General features: G+C 34.8%; 1 long non-coding RNA gene across 1 annotated transcript; it reads left to right on the forward strand.

Moving 5' to 3' along the window:
- Positions 1-2,133: 2,133 nt before the first annotated feature.
- Positions 2,134-3,161, forward strand: LOC147016232 (uncharacterized). The gene is made up of 3 exons (XR_015050069.1): positions 2,134-2,583; positions 2,676-2,834; positions 3,104-3,161. It is a non-coding gene; the product is annotated as an uncharacterized LOC147016232 (long non-coding RNA).
- The last annotated feature ends 15,186 nt before the right edge of the window (positions 3,162-18,347 follow it).

Genomic DNA, 18,347 nt, shown 5'->3' on the forward strand with positions numbered 1-18,347 from the left:
GATGGGAGAGATGGGGCGATGAGACAAAATGGGCATTGTCCGAAGAGTCCCCAAAATTCTCACTGCCATATCACAGGAAAACCAACATGTTAATGCGTATATTATACATGAGTGTCACAAGGCACTGAGCACGCATTGCACAAACCAGGGTTCCATGCACTCACCATACTAACCGGCACATCACGTATGCACAGCATTAAACAGGGCACTGCACAAGCACACCACTTACTGAGGCATCAAGCATGCACACCAATACCAGAACCACGGCACCAAGCATGTGCAGCACTAGCATTTGCTCCATGCACGCAACGCACTAACCAGGGCAATGCACAAGCCCCGCACTGATAGGACACCAATCACACACAGCACTAACCATTGCTCCACACACGCACCACACTAACTATAGCTCCACAACGCACCACACTAACCATTGCTCCACACATGCACCACACTAACTATAGCTCCACATATGCACCACACTAATTATAGCTCCACACATGCACCACACCAACTATAGCTCCACACATGCACCACACTAACTATAGCTCCACACATGCACCACACTAACTATAGCTCCACACATGCACCACACTAACCTTTGCTCCACACATGCACCACATGAAATGTTGCTCCACACATGCACCACACTAACTTTTGCTCGACACATGCACCACACTAACCATTTCTCTACGCATGCACCACACTAACCATTGCTCTACGCATGCAACACACTAATCTTTGCTCTACATATGCACCACACCAACCATTGCTTCACACATGCACCACACTAACCGTTACTCCACACATGCACCACACTAACCGTTGCTCCACACATGCACCACACTAACCGTTGCTCCACACATGCACCACACCAACCGTTGCTCCACACATGCACCACACCAACCGTTGCTCCACACATGCACCACACAAACCGTTGCTCCGTGTATGCATCACCCAAACTGTTGTTCACCTAAACCGGAGCACCGCACACGCACGATACCAACTGGGGAAACGTACACGCACGATACGAACCGGGGCACGATATACACACAATACAAACCGGGGCATGGCACATGCATAATCGGAACTGAGGAACGATATACACACAATAGGAACCGAGGCACGGCCCACACACACAATAGTAACTGGGGCACGGTATATGCACAATAGGTACCGGGGCATGGCCCACACACACATTAGGAACCAAGGCACGGTATACACACATTAGGAACCAAGGCACAATACAAATCGAGGCACGGCACATGTACAATAGGTACCGGGGCACGATATACACACAATAGGAACCGAGGCACGATATACACACAATAGGAGTAGGGTGAGTATACTGATTCTGGCTCACTTTTCCCCATGTAAGTGAATGGGGGATTTTCAGCGATTCATATTTTTTTTCCCTAAAAAATAAACCCCCTTTTTAGCCCAAGGTATATTTATTTGTCTCCCCTTTTAACCTGGGGACACTCTATTCAAATAACCAATGCAACAAGATAAAGATTTGTTCAAGTAGCAAAGTAGCAATGTGATTTGTTAAAGGTGATTCTGAAGAAATATCTGAAACATGTAAGCCTCGGGGCACTCTTTTTCAAATAACCAATGCATATTGTTTAGCTCACTCATTGAACCTATTAAGATTTGTTCATTCTCAAATTCCTTCAATAGTTTAATTTTCTTTGCACAATAATCCCCATCTAAAATATTTAAAAATAAAACATTTGAATCTTTATATTTTTCAAGATACCCCTTTTGTGTCATTATGAAATGATAAACTTCTCTCATTGATCTCATCTGACCACCTCCTGAGGTGCATATCATTTTTGGGCATAAACCACGCCATAAAAAAGTTTTGTTTCAAATGTTTTCAGTTTGTGCCATGAAAATGAGGAAGTGTTTTTGGACAGTCATGCTGTGAAAAAATAGGAACGATTCTGTGAGACAAGGCCTCGTGTTTATATTTTATATCAGAACACGAACAGGCATTTAAACATAAGTTTAATCAGTCATTTTAGGGCATTTTAAGTACGTTTTGAAAATGATTCATACAATTTGAGAATATATCGCCCAATTATTTTCCAAGCTGTCTCGCCCGAAGTGTCATTTCCTGTGGCCACACCCGATGATTAGGCAATTTCCTCATCGTTGCCTTATAAGTGATTCGCCAGACAAAGTTTCTGCCAGACGGGATTTTCATTTTTACAACTGAGACATGAGCGATCTTTCTTCCGCGAACAAAACAGCTCAACACAAAGTTGGTAAGCTTGTGTATGGGCTCCTCTTTGAAATATGAAGCAATTGATTTTAAATTAAATTGTGATAATTCTGATATATAATTTTTTTCCTGGCAGGTCCGTGGAAGAAGAGCAGTTTACATATCACAACGAGGTGCATGAAATTAATGCTCTTATTGAAGAGATCAATCATCTTAGAAGAGAATTGAAAAACATTTTTAATGACTGGCACGAAGTCTTATCATGGCCTCTGATCTTTTTGCCATCTTGTACTCATGGTTTACAACTGAGACATGGACTATTCTTCTTCCGACGAAGAAAACAGCTCACTACAAAGTTGGTAAGCTTGTGTATGGGTTCTTCTTTGAACGATGAAGCAATTGATTATAAATTAAATCGTGATTAGCCTGATATATATTTTTTTCCTGGCAGGTCCTTGGAAGAAGTGGAGTTTACATATCACGATGAGGTGCATGAAATTAATGCTCTTATTGAAGACGTCAATGATCTTAGAAGAGAATTGAAAAACATTTTTAATGACTGGTACGAAGTCTTATCACGGCCTCTGATCTCGAATGAATTAAACCAACAGTGAGACGTGTGTGTGTATGTGTATGTGTATGTGTATGTGTATGTGTATGTGTATGTGTATGTGTATGTGTATGTGTGTGTGTGTGTGTGTGTGTGTGTGTGTGTGTGTGTGTGTGTGTGTGTGTGTCTCCCTGTCTGTTTGTCTCTCTCTATCTCTCCCTGTCTGTCCCTTTGTATCTCTCTCTTCGTTTGTCTCTGTCTGTCTTTCTACCTACCTCTCTCTGTCTGTCTCTCCATCTATACCCTTGACTCATTATTTTTTTTTTCAGCTCAATCACACAACATAAGCTGTTGAAGCAATCTGGTACAACACATGATTTTCTGGAGGTAAATGTTTCTGAATTATTATTTCGTTATTTGTTTATTTATTCTTTTATTAATATCACTCTCTCTTTTGAATGTAGCCTTATGGTTGTTGGTTGCATCATTAGTTTGGACGCGGTTATGCCAGTACACTGGAATTCATTTTATTGGCCTCGGAAGGATGACAGGCTGAGTCGGCCTCCTGGTGTGTTAATTCAGTGGTCAGCGAGGCTTGAACTTAGAACCAACGCCAGGCTTATTAATATTACCATGTAATTATCTTTATAAAACCTAATTATTATCCACTTTTTGTTTCAAAACAGAATATGGTGTCTGAGTTTCGAAATCACAAGACATCTGAAGAAGAATGCTGGGAAAGATTATACATTCTCGCAAATGAATATTTAATATTTTCAATTTTGATTAATTATATTTGTTTTGTTTATAATCACTTGATTTTGAATTTCAAAAAAAGAATGAAGACATGAAGAAGGGAGGGGGGGGGTAGGTGCGCTCCCCCAACGACCCATCACCCCTCCCCGTGTGTGTGTGTGGGGAAGGGTGGAGGTGGGATGAGGGAGGTGGTGGGTCAAAGGTGGGGGCGCAAAGGGGGGATGAGGGGGTGGGGCTTGTGTGGGAAGGGCTTGTGTGGGAGGGGCTTGTGTGGGTGGGGTTTTTGTGGGTGGGCCTTCCGGGGGGCTTATGTGGGCGGGGCTTGTGTGGGCCGGCCATGTGTGGGCGGGGCTTGTGTGGGAGCGGTTTATGTGGGTGGGGCTTGTGTGGGCGGGGCTTTGGTGGGGTTTATGTGGGTGGAGCTTCGGTGGGGTTTGTGTGGGCAGGGTTTATGTGGGTGGGGCTTGTGTGGGCAGGGTTTATGTGGGAGAGGTTTATGTGGATGAGGTTTGTGTGGATAAATGGATGGGTGGAGAGATGGGTGGATGGGTGGATGGGTGGATAATTTTTTAATTGAATAAACATGTTGTGTGTGGGGAACTAATTAACTAATCAATAATTATGTGAATATGATGAATGTGGGTGGAGCTTGTGTGGGGTTTGTGTGTGTGGAGCTTGTGTGGGGTGGGATTTTTGTGTGGAGCTTGTGGGGGGTTTGTGTGTGGTGGGGTTTGTGTAGGGTTTGTGTGGAGCTTGTGTGGGGTGGGGTTTATGTGGGTGGGGTTTGTGTGGGCAGGGTTTATGTGGGTGGAGCTTGTGTCTGGAGCTTGTGTGGGGTTTGTGTGGGGTGGGGTTTGTGTGGAGCTTGTGTGGGGTGGGGTTTATGTGGGTGGGGTTTGTGTGGACGGAGTCAAAAAATTTCAATTTATCTTTGTCTTTTGTAATTCCTGTGAATAAAATGAACCTAAAATCTCTTCCCCTTCCAAATCATATATCTTATAAGTCCAAGGAACCGTATCTATTACATAAACAATTTTAAAACGTTCGTTCGTCCATCGTTTAATATAACCTTTTTCAAAATGAGATTTCCACCTATATATTCTTACGATATCACCAACTTTGAACTAAGGTTTTCTGACATTAATCTCTTTTTCATATTTTAATTTTGTAAATGTTTCTGATGGTTTCATATTTGTTGACGTGTGAATCGTGTTATTATACTTATCCACAATATCCTGAATAACAGATGACCATTGTTGTGAACCGAGTTGTGTGAATTTTTTATATAGTCTCTCTTTTAAGGTACGATTAAAACGTTCAACAACAACGGCCTTCCCTTCATTAAAGGTACTGTATAATGTAATACTGTTATTTTTTAGAAAATTCATAAATGTCTTGTTATAAAACTCTCTTCCCTCATCAGTTCACAATTTTTTAGGTTTTCTCTTACTTTTTTAAAATATCTGTTGAAAGGCTAACATAAGAGTATTACCTGTTTTGTTTTGTAAAGGGACAACCCATGCGTATCTACTCCTCAAATCAATAACGGTTAAAGCATACTTGTACCCCTTATCATTATTGAGTTCAATCAAATCAGCGGACCAGATATAATCTACTTCCTTGGAATAAACTTTCCTTCTCTGAAACTTTGTGAATATTGGTTGATGTAATTCATCAGCTAATTGCTCTTCAATCGTAATGACATCATTAGAGCCTATACGTTTTTTGAATTTCCAAGTCCAAGTTTCAATTTAGCACTGATCATCTTCTTCACGATGAACCGATCAACTTTTTCTCTCAAGGTTGGATTTTGTATCAGAGACAAATTATACAACATTTCTCTATCGGCTTCATGCTGTTCTTCCAAAGTTGTGGTATTCCCAGAATCAATATCGTGTCTCATGCACACTTCATCAACTCAATTGATGGGCTCACTCCAGGATTTAGGATTGTCTGCCTCATCTAATCTTTTATCCAAGTTTGTGCCTGGACCACAGAAAGAATACCCTGGTAGATGTAATTCCCCTGGTATTCCAGTAGTTGTAAATTTACTTCCTGATAAAAACTTTTGTATATCTCCTCCGAGTTTGTGTTTGGAGATAAATTGATTTTTTTTGAACCACACACCGAACATATACCTTTTTGTATAACCCTGTTATTTTTACTTTTAAAATATGAGATATTTTTAGTATTAGTTTTCTTTTTACATTTGAGACAATAACTCATTTATTTATGAGAAAAATTCCGACAGAGTGCAAAAACCTTTTTAGTTTCCAACATACACATTTGAATCTTAATTTTTAAAACATAAAGAATCATTAGAAATGCCTTCACTCTCTCCTCCATTTATTTAAGAAAAAAAAAAATAAAAAAAAAAAACTTTAATTAACATCAATATCCTCTCCATGAAAACGATGTCAACGGTCTTGTCGAAAATACTGCGAATAGACTTGTCAATTCTTTGTTTTCCTCATCGGTGGGTTGAGATATTTTCTGTAATACCACCAATCTTTTTCTAATCTCACTGGTTTCTATATTTTCATATTTATTCAGTCTCGCTCTTTCCTCCCTCTCCTCCTTCTCCTCCTTCTCTCTCTTCTCTCTTCCCTCCTTCTCTTTCTTCTCCCTTTCCTCTTTCTCTTTCTTCTCCCTCTCCTCCTTCTCTCTCTTCTCCTTTTCCTCCTCTTCTCTCTCTCTTCTCCCTCTCCTCCTTCTCTCTCTTCTCCTTTTCCTCCTCTTCTCTCTCTCTTCAACTTCCTCGTCCCTCACTATCCTTGAATCGCTGACACCCCATAGAATATCATACATATATTCATCAGGATTTCTTGTTATTCCTGCATCCAAAATAATTTTGTTTTACAACAGGAAACCAATAAAATTTATTTTGAATTTCTAAAAGAGCCTTACGTTTTCTTAACTCTATAATTTTTTCATTATTTAACATTCTAATTAAATCCAAAGTTGTCAGTTTATCAACATCAGCATAATGCCAATCTTTTATTGAAAATACCTCATTCTTATGTTGAAGAACATATTTATTAAAATACCGAATACCCTTTTCTTGAAGGTATGCTTGGACACAAAAATGATAATTTTCTTGAAGCCTTCTTGCCATCATTTATGTATTAGAAATATATGTTAGAATAATATTATGACACGAAACACCTCCCCATCTTCCCAGAGTTAAATCATTTTGTATTTCCTTACTTATTATGTATAATCCTGTTTTTTTTTGTTTTCATGATATAAACTAGGGCAAAACCATTATTATATTTACCCTTATTAAATTCTTTTATTTGTTGTTTACTAATCGTGGCTCCACAAAACTCATTCTCTATACCAAGTGGATAATATTCTTCCTGACGAGACTGATTTTATTGTTCCAGGTCTTCAAGGTCAATTTTAAATGACCAATTATACGCTAAATCATTCATATCATACCCCCATTCTTCTATTCTAATGCAAACGATGCGCCCTTCTTTATAAAAAATTATTTTAATTCGAACTGTGAATTCTGTATGACGTGGGAATAAAATCAACACTTCTGTATCTTTGGAATGCACGGCCATTTTATTTAAGGATATATATTGTGATAAATCGCTGAATCTCACCAAGTCATTCGCGTCAATCGGGCTTGGATAATTTTTTAATTTATAACCATTTTTTATATTAATATTTTGGTGATATTATATTTATATCGTTCAGCCTGTGCCTTTGTGTAATAATTTGATATAGCAATATCCAGTTCTTGGGATACACCAAAGATAGAACCATCTTTCCCAACATAAGTCATTTATATTAGATAAAAATAATGTCATAAAAAATTATTTTGTTGAGTTGAAATAACACATATAGACATAATTAACCACAACACTTGGAATTTAATTATTGGACTTGAAATGTTTGATAAACACCATTCTGAAAGAATTTTATGACTTCAACAGGTGGTGGAAGACCAAAACTATCAAAATAATATTTGTCTTGACGATTAAAAATACAAACACAATGAGAACCGTTCCCATTATTATCTTCTAAGTTCATAATAATATTCTTTGTATGTTTAGGCACGTTTGTAAATTCTACTCTCTCATACAAATAACCACATTATGAATTTTTTAATTCTTACAATATTTGACAAGTTGTAAATTTGATGTTGTATTCTTTCCAAATTCTTTAAACCACTCATCAATGCTCATTTATTTATTAGAAAGATATAATCCATTACCCCTCTTCGTTAATTTTACACCTGCTTGTGAAATAGAAGAAAGCATATCTCCAACTAACAATCTCGCTTTATCAGGGAGACCTTCAAGTTTTTCAGCAAAATCTACAATTACACCACTTCCACTAATTTGTTTCTCCAACTCTTTGTTATGTCTTTCCAATTATTTTTGAGCCTGGAGTTGAGCCTTCCTTTCGTTGGCAGTTTTCAACGCTGTTGAAATACCACCCGTCAATGCTCCAACCGCACTTAAACCAGCAAATAAAGGAATTAGAAATGGGAGAAATAATCCACTCGTCTCTCTTATTGAATATTTTTTCAACATTAGTTTTGTCATTTTAATTTTAAGTGAGCCAGTACCATTCAATATTTTAACCTGTTCTTTTGTGAGCAAAACATCAATTCTTACTGCTCCTTTTCTCTGAATTGTATTAACGTTAATCGAACAAGGCTTTTGATTTTGAACACAAGATGATAGTTTATGAAGATTGATTTGATTAACATATACCCCAGTTGGTACTTTGCCACTCATTTATTGAACAAAAAATTATGTGAGACTCATCATAACACCATTATCTGTATTAACCTGCAATTCTGTTTCTTCCAAAAGCAAACAATCTGTATTCACTTCTTCACTCTCTCCTCTTTCAATGTACAGGGAAGTATCCACTCGATTAGACTTTATAGTTTCCTTTTGAGCACTCAGGTCAAACGCATCGATTGTATACAAACTTTTAAATGCGTCATATCCAAAATAGGTTCTTTATTTCCATTACTTTCGCACACCTTTGATAAGACTTGTATGCCTCAGCAAAATCATTTTTTCCCAATTAATCTCCAATCTATCTCATGGGTAAAATGTTCCATCAAGAGAAACATGAAGGTGTTTCACCTTAGCATTATCACTCAATGCATTATTCTTATCAGTCACAGTATCACCATCTGGCTTTTTAAAAATGAGCCACAGATATCGTAGCTTTCCTTCCAGAACACCCAAATTCCACATGTAAGTGGTTTGGTTGAGTTTAACGTGTTGACATCTTCGTTTGAGGTATGATACACTGAGTGGTTTCTTTGAGTTAAGTCTTCTATTCAACATCTCTTCTGTTTTAAGATTAGGAGTATATTCACTAATACACCAACTCATTTCATCAATTACAAATTTATTCTGAGCACCAAAAGCACTACCAACACCAAAAAGTAATCTATTTTCATTATCATTCCTTTGTAGTTGAAATCTAATTTTAAGACCATACAGAACTTTATCATGATCACAAAATCCAAATATACCTTTAAGAGGAACTGCCACAGTAAAATTATTAACTGCTTTTGCATCATCATTATACATTCCTTTCCTTTGACTATATCCAGGGTCTGTGTTTGTTCCCGTTGACATATCAGGAATAAAACCTACGACAGTCCCCTTTCACATTCTATCACTGAATGAATATAGTGTAAATTTCATCATTTCAGATACAGCAGAGACACAATCAACCGCTTCAACTTCTTGTGTTCCAATGTACAAACGAACACTATCAAACATTTTCCAGAAGAAATCATTTACGAGTGTAGCGTTTGTGTTATTCCCAGCCTTAATGAATGTAAATTTACACAACAAGAAACTTTTGGATAGATTCAAATAGGTTTGTTGATTATTTATTTCAAAACTTTTTGTACCATTTGCATTCCAGTCTGTTCCAGTTATTGCATTTACCTTGAAGTAATCTTCTTTCTTAGTGGAGTTTGAGATCAAATCATCCAAATCATAGATACTATCAATTGCTTCCATACTTGTATTTATTTAGGAAAAAAGATGTTAAAACTTTTGAAACCCTGATCCAAGTATTCGAATTATTTTCTGTCGTTTTTGGGGAGACAACTGAGTTTTGCCTTTCTTAATTTCTTTTATTGCTTGTAATTTATGAGATTCCTTTTGGGCATCTTTGAGACTCTTTATAGCACCTGCTACATTTCCCACAGCAGAAGCAGTTGAACCAATTAGGTCTTTATGTTTAAGAATAGTTGAACCGATACCCATTAGAGTATCAATTATCCCATCTCCTCTAAATTGATGTCCGACACCCCTTTGTCTCGTAGGTTTATAGTATCCTCTATCAAGATAATACCTTCGCCCTTGTAGTATGGGGAAAGGAACATCCCATCCCCTGTAATTATTTTATATTTTCCCAACTCGTGTTTCCTCACAATAACCATCGTATTTATTTCTTGGAAAACTTCACGTCGGTGAATTCTGATGGATATAACTTCTCCATTAAAAGAAATAATACGATTATCTTGGTCGGTTATCCTAAGATTTCCTCTGTGTATGGTTTTTCCTGACACAGGGAGATAAACCAAATTTTTGGGTTCCATATTGAATTTATAACCAATTGGGGTTGAGTATGCGCTGAATGAAAATATTGTATTTGTTTTTATTCCATCATTATAAGCACCATCAATGAAATCACAGTGAATTAACACCGAATTTATTCCTGAGGATATTTGAATGACATTATCACTGTAAAACGTCCCATTAGTTTCAATCTTTTTTGAGGAGAAACCCAATAACTCTCTAAATGAATTATCAATTGTGAAATCAACCTTGTAGTTATTTTTAAGTTTAATCGTTCATTTTGAAGTATGTTTTTGAATGTCTATAACAATATTTTTTGGTTCATCACCCTGTTCTTTCATAAGACGAGCAATTTCAGAAGAAATTTGAGAAATCTCATATGCTCCGGGTGAGACTTATCGTTTTGTATCCACTTCCCGGATTATAACTAAACTTGTCATTTTTATCAGTTATATTAAATAAGGTATTATAAGTTTCCATGGACAATAAAGATGCCTCATATTCTTTTGTTGTGTCAAGTTGTAGTGGGTATGGGAATGAAGATGTGTGATCGCTTGTTGTGAAATTGAAACTAAGGATTGTGCTTCTCATCTTATTTAATATGAGATAAAATGTCTTTATATTGATATTTATTAATTATTTTCATGTTCATCAACAGGTCTAAAATGGCTGATGCTTCATTAAAACAATTGTTATTTCCAGCCTTCTTACTACCTAACAGCAATAAGTCTATGAACGAATTGTGATGGGTCATTTGGAAGAAAACTAACACCTGAACCAAGGATACTTAAAGCCTGAATAATGTGTTTCTCCTTCTCCTTCTTCCTACTTTTACCAGAAAGAATAACCCTATAATCAACAGAGTTCAGCAGATCAATATATACTTTATCATCATTATTTCTCATGTCCAATGGTTTATCAATATACTTTGATTCATCCCTCACAGTTGAACCTTGCCTTCCATCTTTTGTGAGAAGAAACATTAATCTCGGAGTCAGTTTGACAGGGGGTTGAGCAGAACTCAAGAACCTTAATTCATCATTAAATATCAATACCTTTTCTTGAACAAGATTAAATATTGCTGATTGTTCTGTTGGAATGAGCCCTGCTTTGGTTTTTGAATCTGCTGAATATTCATTGTTTTGAAGAGCATTCACAATATAATCAGGGGGTCGATTCATCTCTTCCAGTTGTTGAAATAATCCTTCATCATTATATTCTAATTCTCCTATATGCTCGAATTCTTCCTACGTCATTTGACTGAAATCTTTTTTCATTTGATGTTTTTTGGAGAATATTTTATTGTGGTAACTGTGGAAACATCTATAATTTTTTCTTGGGAAGTTTCTAAAAGTGGTTTAAAAATTTTCTCGTTTTCTTTCAAATGTTTCATCACCCGTTAGTTTTTGTCTGCGTTTCTTCTTTATGTCTTCCTGTTGTTTTACAACTTATGAAACCAACTCTTGATGTTCCCTAAATCTTCTTGCTCTTTCTTTCGCATCCATTTAGTTATTGAAAAATATCATTTAATTATCTCATCTTGTTTCAAAACAATATATTTATATTTTTCAGTCATGTGTTTCATGTAATCCCCAAATTCCTTTTTATGACATAATGTAGAACAATTATCTCTCCAAAAATTGTTTATATCTATTGAATTTTACTTGAATAAAATAAAAGTATTAGCATTGTTTCTGATGGAACGACGAGGAAGTTGAAAGTACGATTGACGAAGATAAATACAATTTCAAGAAGAATGTCTCCCTCTTGTGTAGGAACTGTCCATTACCGTTTGGTTTCTCTCATTAACACAATCATCAAAGATAACGAGGTTCTTTTTAGATTTATCCAAATCTTGGGGAGATGGTATATCATCCGTATTATCACTAAGAATACAAGTTATCGGTTTTGATTTCTTTTTCCATCTCTGTGCATCACAAAATAGTTGTATTATATCTCCAATGTTATAATCATTTAGGTTTTTTTGAAGTTTAAATAAACCGATTATATCTTCTTTTTGAAGACCAGCATTAAAACCTTGTGAGAGTAGTTGATACTCTGGTTGAAAACTCGACTTTGTGAAAATTATTAAATTATCATAATCTAAAAAGTTGGGAGTAAAGGCCCAGTCACACCTTGACGTTTTAGCCAGCAATGGCAATGTATTAAAATGTATGTAAAACACTGGCTTACGTTGAACTTTTTATGTTTTTTTTAAAGATTCGGACGTATTCATAACGACTTGGTCTTATGCACAACATATTAGTAACGGACACAAAACGTTTCGTTGTGTTATAGATAACTTATACCAACGAATGCTGAACCTGTTGTCGGCCTTCACAACCTATGCCCAACGATAGTCGAACTTAGGCATAGCGCGCTGCACGCATCGCCGATGATGACGTGGTGTAGGTTATGAAAAGGCTGCCGCACAACGACTCAAATCATAACCGCCGCAGAAATGGAAGGGTCAACATCGCAGTCACACCTTGGCGATCTTGCCAGCGTATGCCGACCTCTGAAAAATGCGTCTAAAACGTTGGCGCACGTCAAATACGTTATGGGTAAGTTTGGTATGCGTGAACAGAACGCTAAAGTACGCGATCATACGTCGTAGTAAGTGGAGTACGTCTTGTAATTTTAAACATGTTGAAAATGTTCCAACGTACTTGCCGTATGACACACGCTCCGCATGCGATGGGAATAAGTTGTACGCACAATATGCGATCGTTGACACACGTCGACACACGTTACTTGTAAGATGCTCATAAGTCAAAACACGTCAAGGTAATGGTTAGCATCAGTGTTCCAGACTCCCGGTTTTTTTTTTCTTCGGTATGACGGTGTTCAGTGTACAGTGTGGTTATGATTTAAATCGTTGAGCGGCAGCCTATTAATTATATTATATTATAACCGCACAAGAAATCGAAGTGTCAAAATTACCATCATACCAAAGGAAGAAAAAAAAAATAAAACCAGCGAGTCTGGAACACTGACGCTAACCATTACATTGATGCGTTTCGACTTATGGGCACCTTACAAGTAACGTGTGTCGATGTGTGTCACCGATCGCATAACGTGAGTATAACACGTTACTCATAGGTTAGAAATAAGTTTTGGGTACGTTAAACATTACCTCGACGTGTTCTGACTTATGAGCAACTTACAAGTAACGTGTGTCGACGTGTGTCAACGATCGCGTGACGTGCCTACAAATTATGGCCAGCATTATGCGGAACGTGTGAGTCATACGCTGGCATAAGTCTTAAAATTTCAAGCATGGAAAATTTGAGGACAACCGAAAAGTACAACATTTAAAGCCAGCGTACAACGACGTATGGCAGTGTTTTTAAGCGTGCTCTCAATGTTATCAAAACTTACCCATAACGTATTCGACGTGTACCAGCGTTTTACACAAATTTTCCAAAAATCGGCATAAGCTGGCTAAAACGTCAAGGTGTGACTGGGCCTTAAGGAGCATCTTTAAAAGTAAACAGGTTTTTCCACATCCACTTGAACCAACTATGAGGCATCTTAATGAATTTGGGAGATTTTTATGGTTGTTAAATTTTATTTTATTTTCCCAAATGGGTAAAAAATCATTCATTTATATATTTGGAAAACAGGTTATTTAATTTATTATTGGCTTTTTTAGAAACTCTATATTTTATCCTAAGTTCAGGTTTAATTTCAAGATAATCCATTATTTTAATTATGCAATATCTTGTGTTGATATTTTCCTGAAAATCACATCCATGAATAATATATGACAACAATCCTTTGAACATTTCTCTAATATGTTCAGTTTCTTCCGTTGTAAGGAAAGGTGTGTTATCACCCTCATACTTTACATTCATTTCTCTAATCAATCTTGTAAACTAATTCATTTTTGGTGTAAATCTAAAAGAATTATTTTCCTTTTTATATTTTTTATTATCATTAATTAGAAGATAATCACAGAATATACATTGTTTATAGGCTTTTCACTGTGTTTAATCCCCGTCTTTCACACGCAGGACAATTCTCAAATTTGTCATATGGAGAATCAGGGAATTCAAGAGGCTCAAAATCGAGTAAACTATTCATATTTATCAAGTAAAACTTTACTTAAACTGAAATTCATCTTCGATACTTTCAGAATCATCTATACTTTCATAACTATCGTTTGAACACAAACTCTCTGTATCATAACTATCGTTTGAATGCAAACTCTCGGTATCATAATCACTCTCATAATCTTCAAAATCTTCAGTTGAATATTGACTCATATTTAATTCGTAGAAAAAAAACATTACCATCGATATCTATATCCTTTTTTTTCATCAACAGATTGAACTGCTACATTTTTTATATAAAGGTAATTTTAAAATGATCCTTAACTTCAATTGAACGAAATGTCATTTCACCTGATATATTAACATCCTTTATTTCATCAGGATTTATATCTTTAGGGTTGTTGAAAAAAATACAAATTTTTCCTTGCATATTACAGATGGTCTTATCTTTTCTTTCGAAAGCTTCATCCATAAGGTTTTTATTTTTTGATACTTTTTCTTGTTTCATTGCTTTTTCTAGTTTTGAATATATTGCCAGAAGGAGAGGAGAAACTTTTGTTTGAGATACCTTAATTGATGTTCTTCCAGGTATACTAAAAGCCCTTCCGCTGAAGGAAATTGAAGAACTCATATTATTCGCCATAATTGTTTTTATCCAATAGTTGTTATATTTATCTTTGTTCAATTTTACATCCTTGACATATTTCTCAGTATCTTTAACAAATGCAGAGATTGATTGAAACTTGTCTTTTGTGTCTTGAAACATTGTATTAAGTGAAAAAGTTGGAGGATAAAATGGTTTTAAGCACAGATTCACCTATAAATTAAACAAAATTTTCATGAAGAAAATTTTAGTTTAAGCAAAGTTTTATTATATAAATATGGTGAATACAACGTACTGCGATGTTTGTAATCATTAATATAAATATTATAAAAAACACCTTCAAACCAACAAACATACATTCAATCTTTTCAAACAAATATCTCCTCTTGAGTTGGAAAGAAAACATTGTGATATCTGCTCAAAGGATGTTTTGAAGAGTAGTTATATTATAAGAATCACCTTCAATCACAAAAACACAAGAAGAATGAGTTTAAAGTAAAGGGAGACTATTATATTGAAAACACTGATGGAGCTTTTAAGAATCATATTAAAATAAGGATTTTTCAATTTGGAGAACCTGGTCCATCATCAATAGGTGAATCAATTGAAATAGTGAAACCTGATGTTGAAAAAGTTATTAAAAAGACATTAAAAGAAATGAAAACTTTAAAGTTTTATATGGGAGTGAAAATGAATATGAAAAGACAAGATGAAGAACAAACTCCTTATATGAGAACAGATCTTCATTTTATAACATCATTTCAAGATTTTTTGAATAGTGGGGTTTATGAAGAACTATCAAGACAAGAGGGGGATGTTGATAATATAGTGGTAGGAAGTGGATTTAATATTTTTAAAAATCATCTTTTTAGATATACACATTCTAAAATCAAACCCTCTTAAAGCTTCTTCTTATATTGAATTACCAAAAGAAATAAAACTAAAGAAGGCAGTTGTTAATATTAAGAACAATGATAATAAATGTTTTCTCTGGTCTGTTCTTGCTCACTTACATCCACCAAAATGCAATTCAGAAAGAGTAAAACAATATATGAAATATCAGAATACCTTGGACATGAAAGATTTTAAATTCCCAATGCCACTCACTGATATTTCTAAATTTGAGAAAAAGAATAATCTTTCTATTAATGTATATGGATTAACAGATACAAACAAAGTTCAAATATTAAAAATTTCAAACAACTATAAAAATGAAGAAACACACATTGATCTTTTATATTTTAGTGTTGGAAATAATTCACATTACACATACATCAATAATTTATCAAGATTAATCTCTTCTCAGGTATTCAGAACAGCAAACAAAATACATCCTTGTAAGCGATGTCTTAATTCATTTCATACAAAAGAACGATTAGAACAACATTCAAAATATTGTAGTAATCATAAATCAGCTGTAATTACAATGCCTAAACCTGGTGAAAAGATTTCTTTTGAAGATCATAATAAATCTATCATGCACCCTTTTGTGATATACACTGATTTTGAGTGTATCCTTAAAAAGATAAATACTGCTTCTCCTAATCCAAAATAATCATATACAAATAAATATCAAAAACATATTCCTTGTGGTTTCTGTTATTATATCAAATCATCTGTTGGAGAAAAGTATAACAAACTTGAACATTATAGTGGAAAAAAAGCTTCACCAGAGTTTGTAAAACGATTAGAAAAGGATTGTATAAGACTAAGTAAATTAATGAAAGAAACAAATGAACCAATGAAATTAACCAAAGAAGAAAAATTAGAATTTAGAAAGAACAATATCTGTCATATTTGTGAGGAGGAAATTGAGGAGTCTAAAGTTAGGGATCATTGTCATCTTACTGGTAAATATAGAGGTCCCGCTCATTCCTGTTGTAATCTTAATTATAAATGACCTTCTTTTATTCCAGTCTTTCTTCACAACAGCGCCAACTATGATACACATCTATTTATAAATGAACTTTCAAAAACACCAGGGAATATTTCTGCCATAACAAACACAAGCCAAAAGTATATTTCGTTTACAAAAATGATATTCACAAAACCTTAAACTCGTATTCGGTTTCTAGATTCTTACAAGTTTATGGGAACACCACTCGCCAACGTTGCATCAAATCTAAGCTCCACGAGCTCTTTTCCAAATCTTAATTCATTCTTTCCAAAAGAGGAAATTCAGATTAAAGAGAGAATTCTAAGTAAAGAGGAAATTCTAATTAATGAGGAAATTAATGAAGAAATTCGAACTGAAGAGGAAATTCTTATTATAGATGAAATTCTGATTAAAGAGGGAATTCTAACGAGAGAGGAAATTCAAACAAGGAATGAAATTCAAAGTAAAGAGAAAATTCTTAAAAGTAAGGGAATTTATCCTTATGATTATATGGATTCATTTATGACATTTAAAGAAACACAACTTCCTTCAAAAGAAAGTTTCTATAATAACCTTTATGAAGAAGAGATAAGTGATAAGGAATATAAACATGCACAAGAAATTTGGAAAATATTTAAGATAAAGAACCTTGGAGAATATCATGATTTGTATCTAAAAACAGATGTTTTATTGTTAGCTGATGTGTTTGAAGCTTTTAGATCACTCTGTCATAATAAAAATTGTTATGGATTAGATCCTGCCCACTATTTCACAGCTCCTGGTTTAGCTTAGAGTGCAATGTTGAAAATGACAAAACAAGACATAGATTTAATCAGTGATGTAGATATGCTTTTGATGATTGAGAAGTCTAAGAGAGGTGGAATATCACAAGTATGTTCAAAAAGATATGCTAAAGCAAATAATAAATATCTTCCAAATTATGAGAGTGAAAAAGATAGTAATTATTTGATGTATTTTGATGCTAATAATTTGTATGGATGGGCAATGTCTCAATCTCTGCCTTATGGTAAATTAGAGTGGGTGGAAGAAAAAGATTATGAAAAGGCTTTGATGAATATTGTTATTTCTTCTCAAGAGGAATTGAATGACGAAGAAGAAGGTTATTATTTTGAAGTTGATTTGAGGTACCTGAGTGATCTTCATAATAAGCATAAAGACCTTCCTTTTGCATGCGAGAAAGAAACCCCAAAGAAAGAATGGTTAAGTGATCATCATAAAAGTTTTAATATTAAAGGTAAATCAACAGAAAAGTTATTAACAACATTCTATGATAAAGAGGGATATGTTTTGCATCAAAGGAACTTGAGACAATATTTATCTGCTGGGTTGAGAGTAGCTAAAATTCATAAGTTTTAAAATTTAAACAAAGTTTAAACATTTAATTTTACATTAAATTTTAAACATTTAAATGAAGATCTGAGAGCAAATTCAAAAGTAAAATTTGAAGGGGACTTTTATAAATTAATGAATAATGCTGCATTTGGAAAGACTATGGAAAATGTTAGAAACAGACAAAATATTAGATTCGCAACATCTTGGAAAGAAGCTTCTAGATTGACAAATAAACCAAGTTTTGAGAGAGAAGAGGTTTTTTCAGAGAACTTTTTTGCAATTCATATGAAAAAGGAAAGTATTGTCAAGGATAAACCAATTTATATTGGAACAGCAGTTCTTGATTTATCAAAG

Source organism: Eptatretus burgeri, chromosome 12, assembly GCF_056783735.1.
Source record: "Eptatretus burgeri isolate ZD-2024b chromosome 12, Ebu_testis_v1, whole genome shotgun sequence".
Lineage (NCBI taxonomy): Eukaryota > Metazoa > Chordata > Myxini > Myxiniformes > Myxinidae > Eptatretus > Eptatretus burgeri.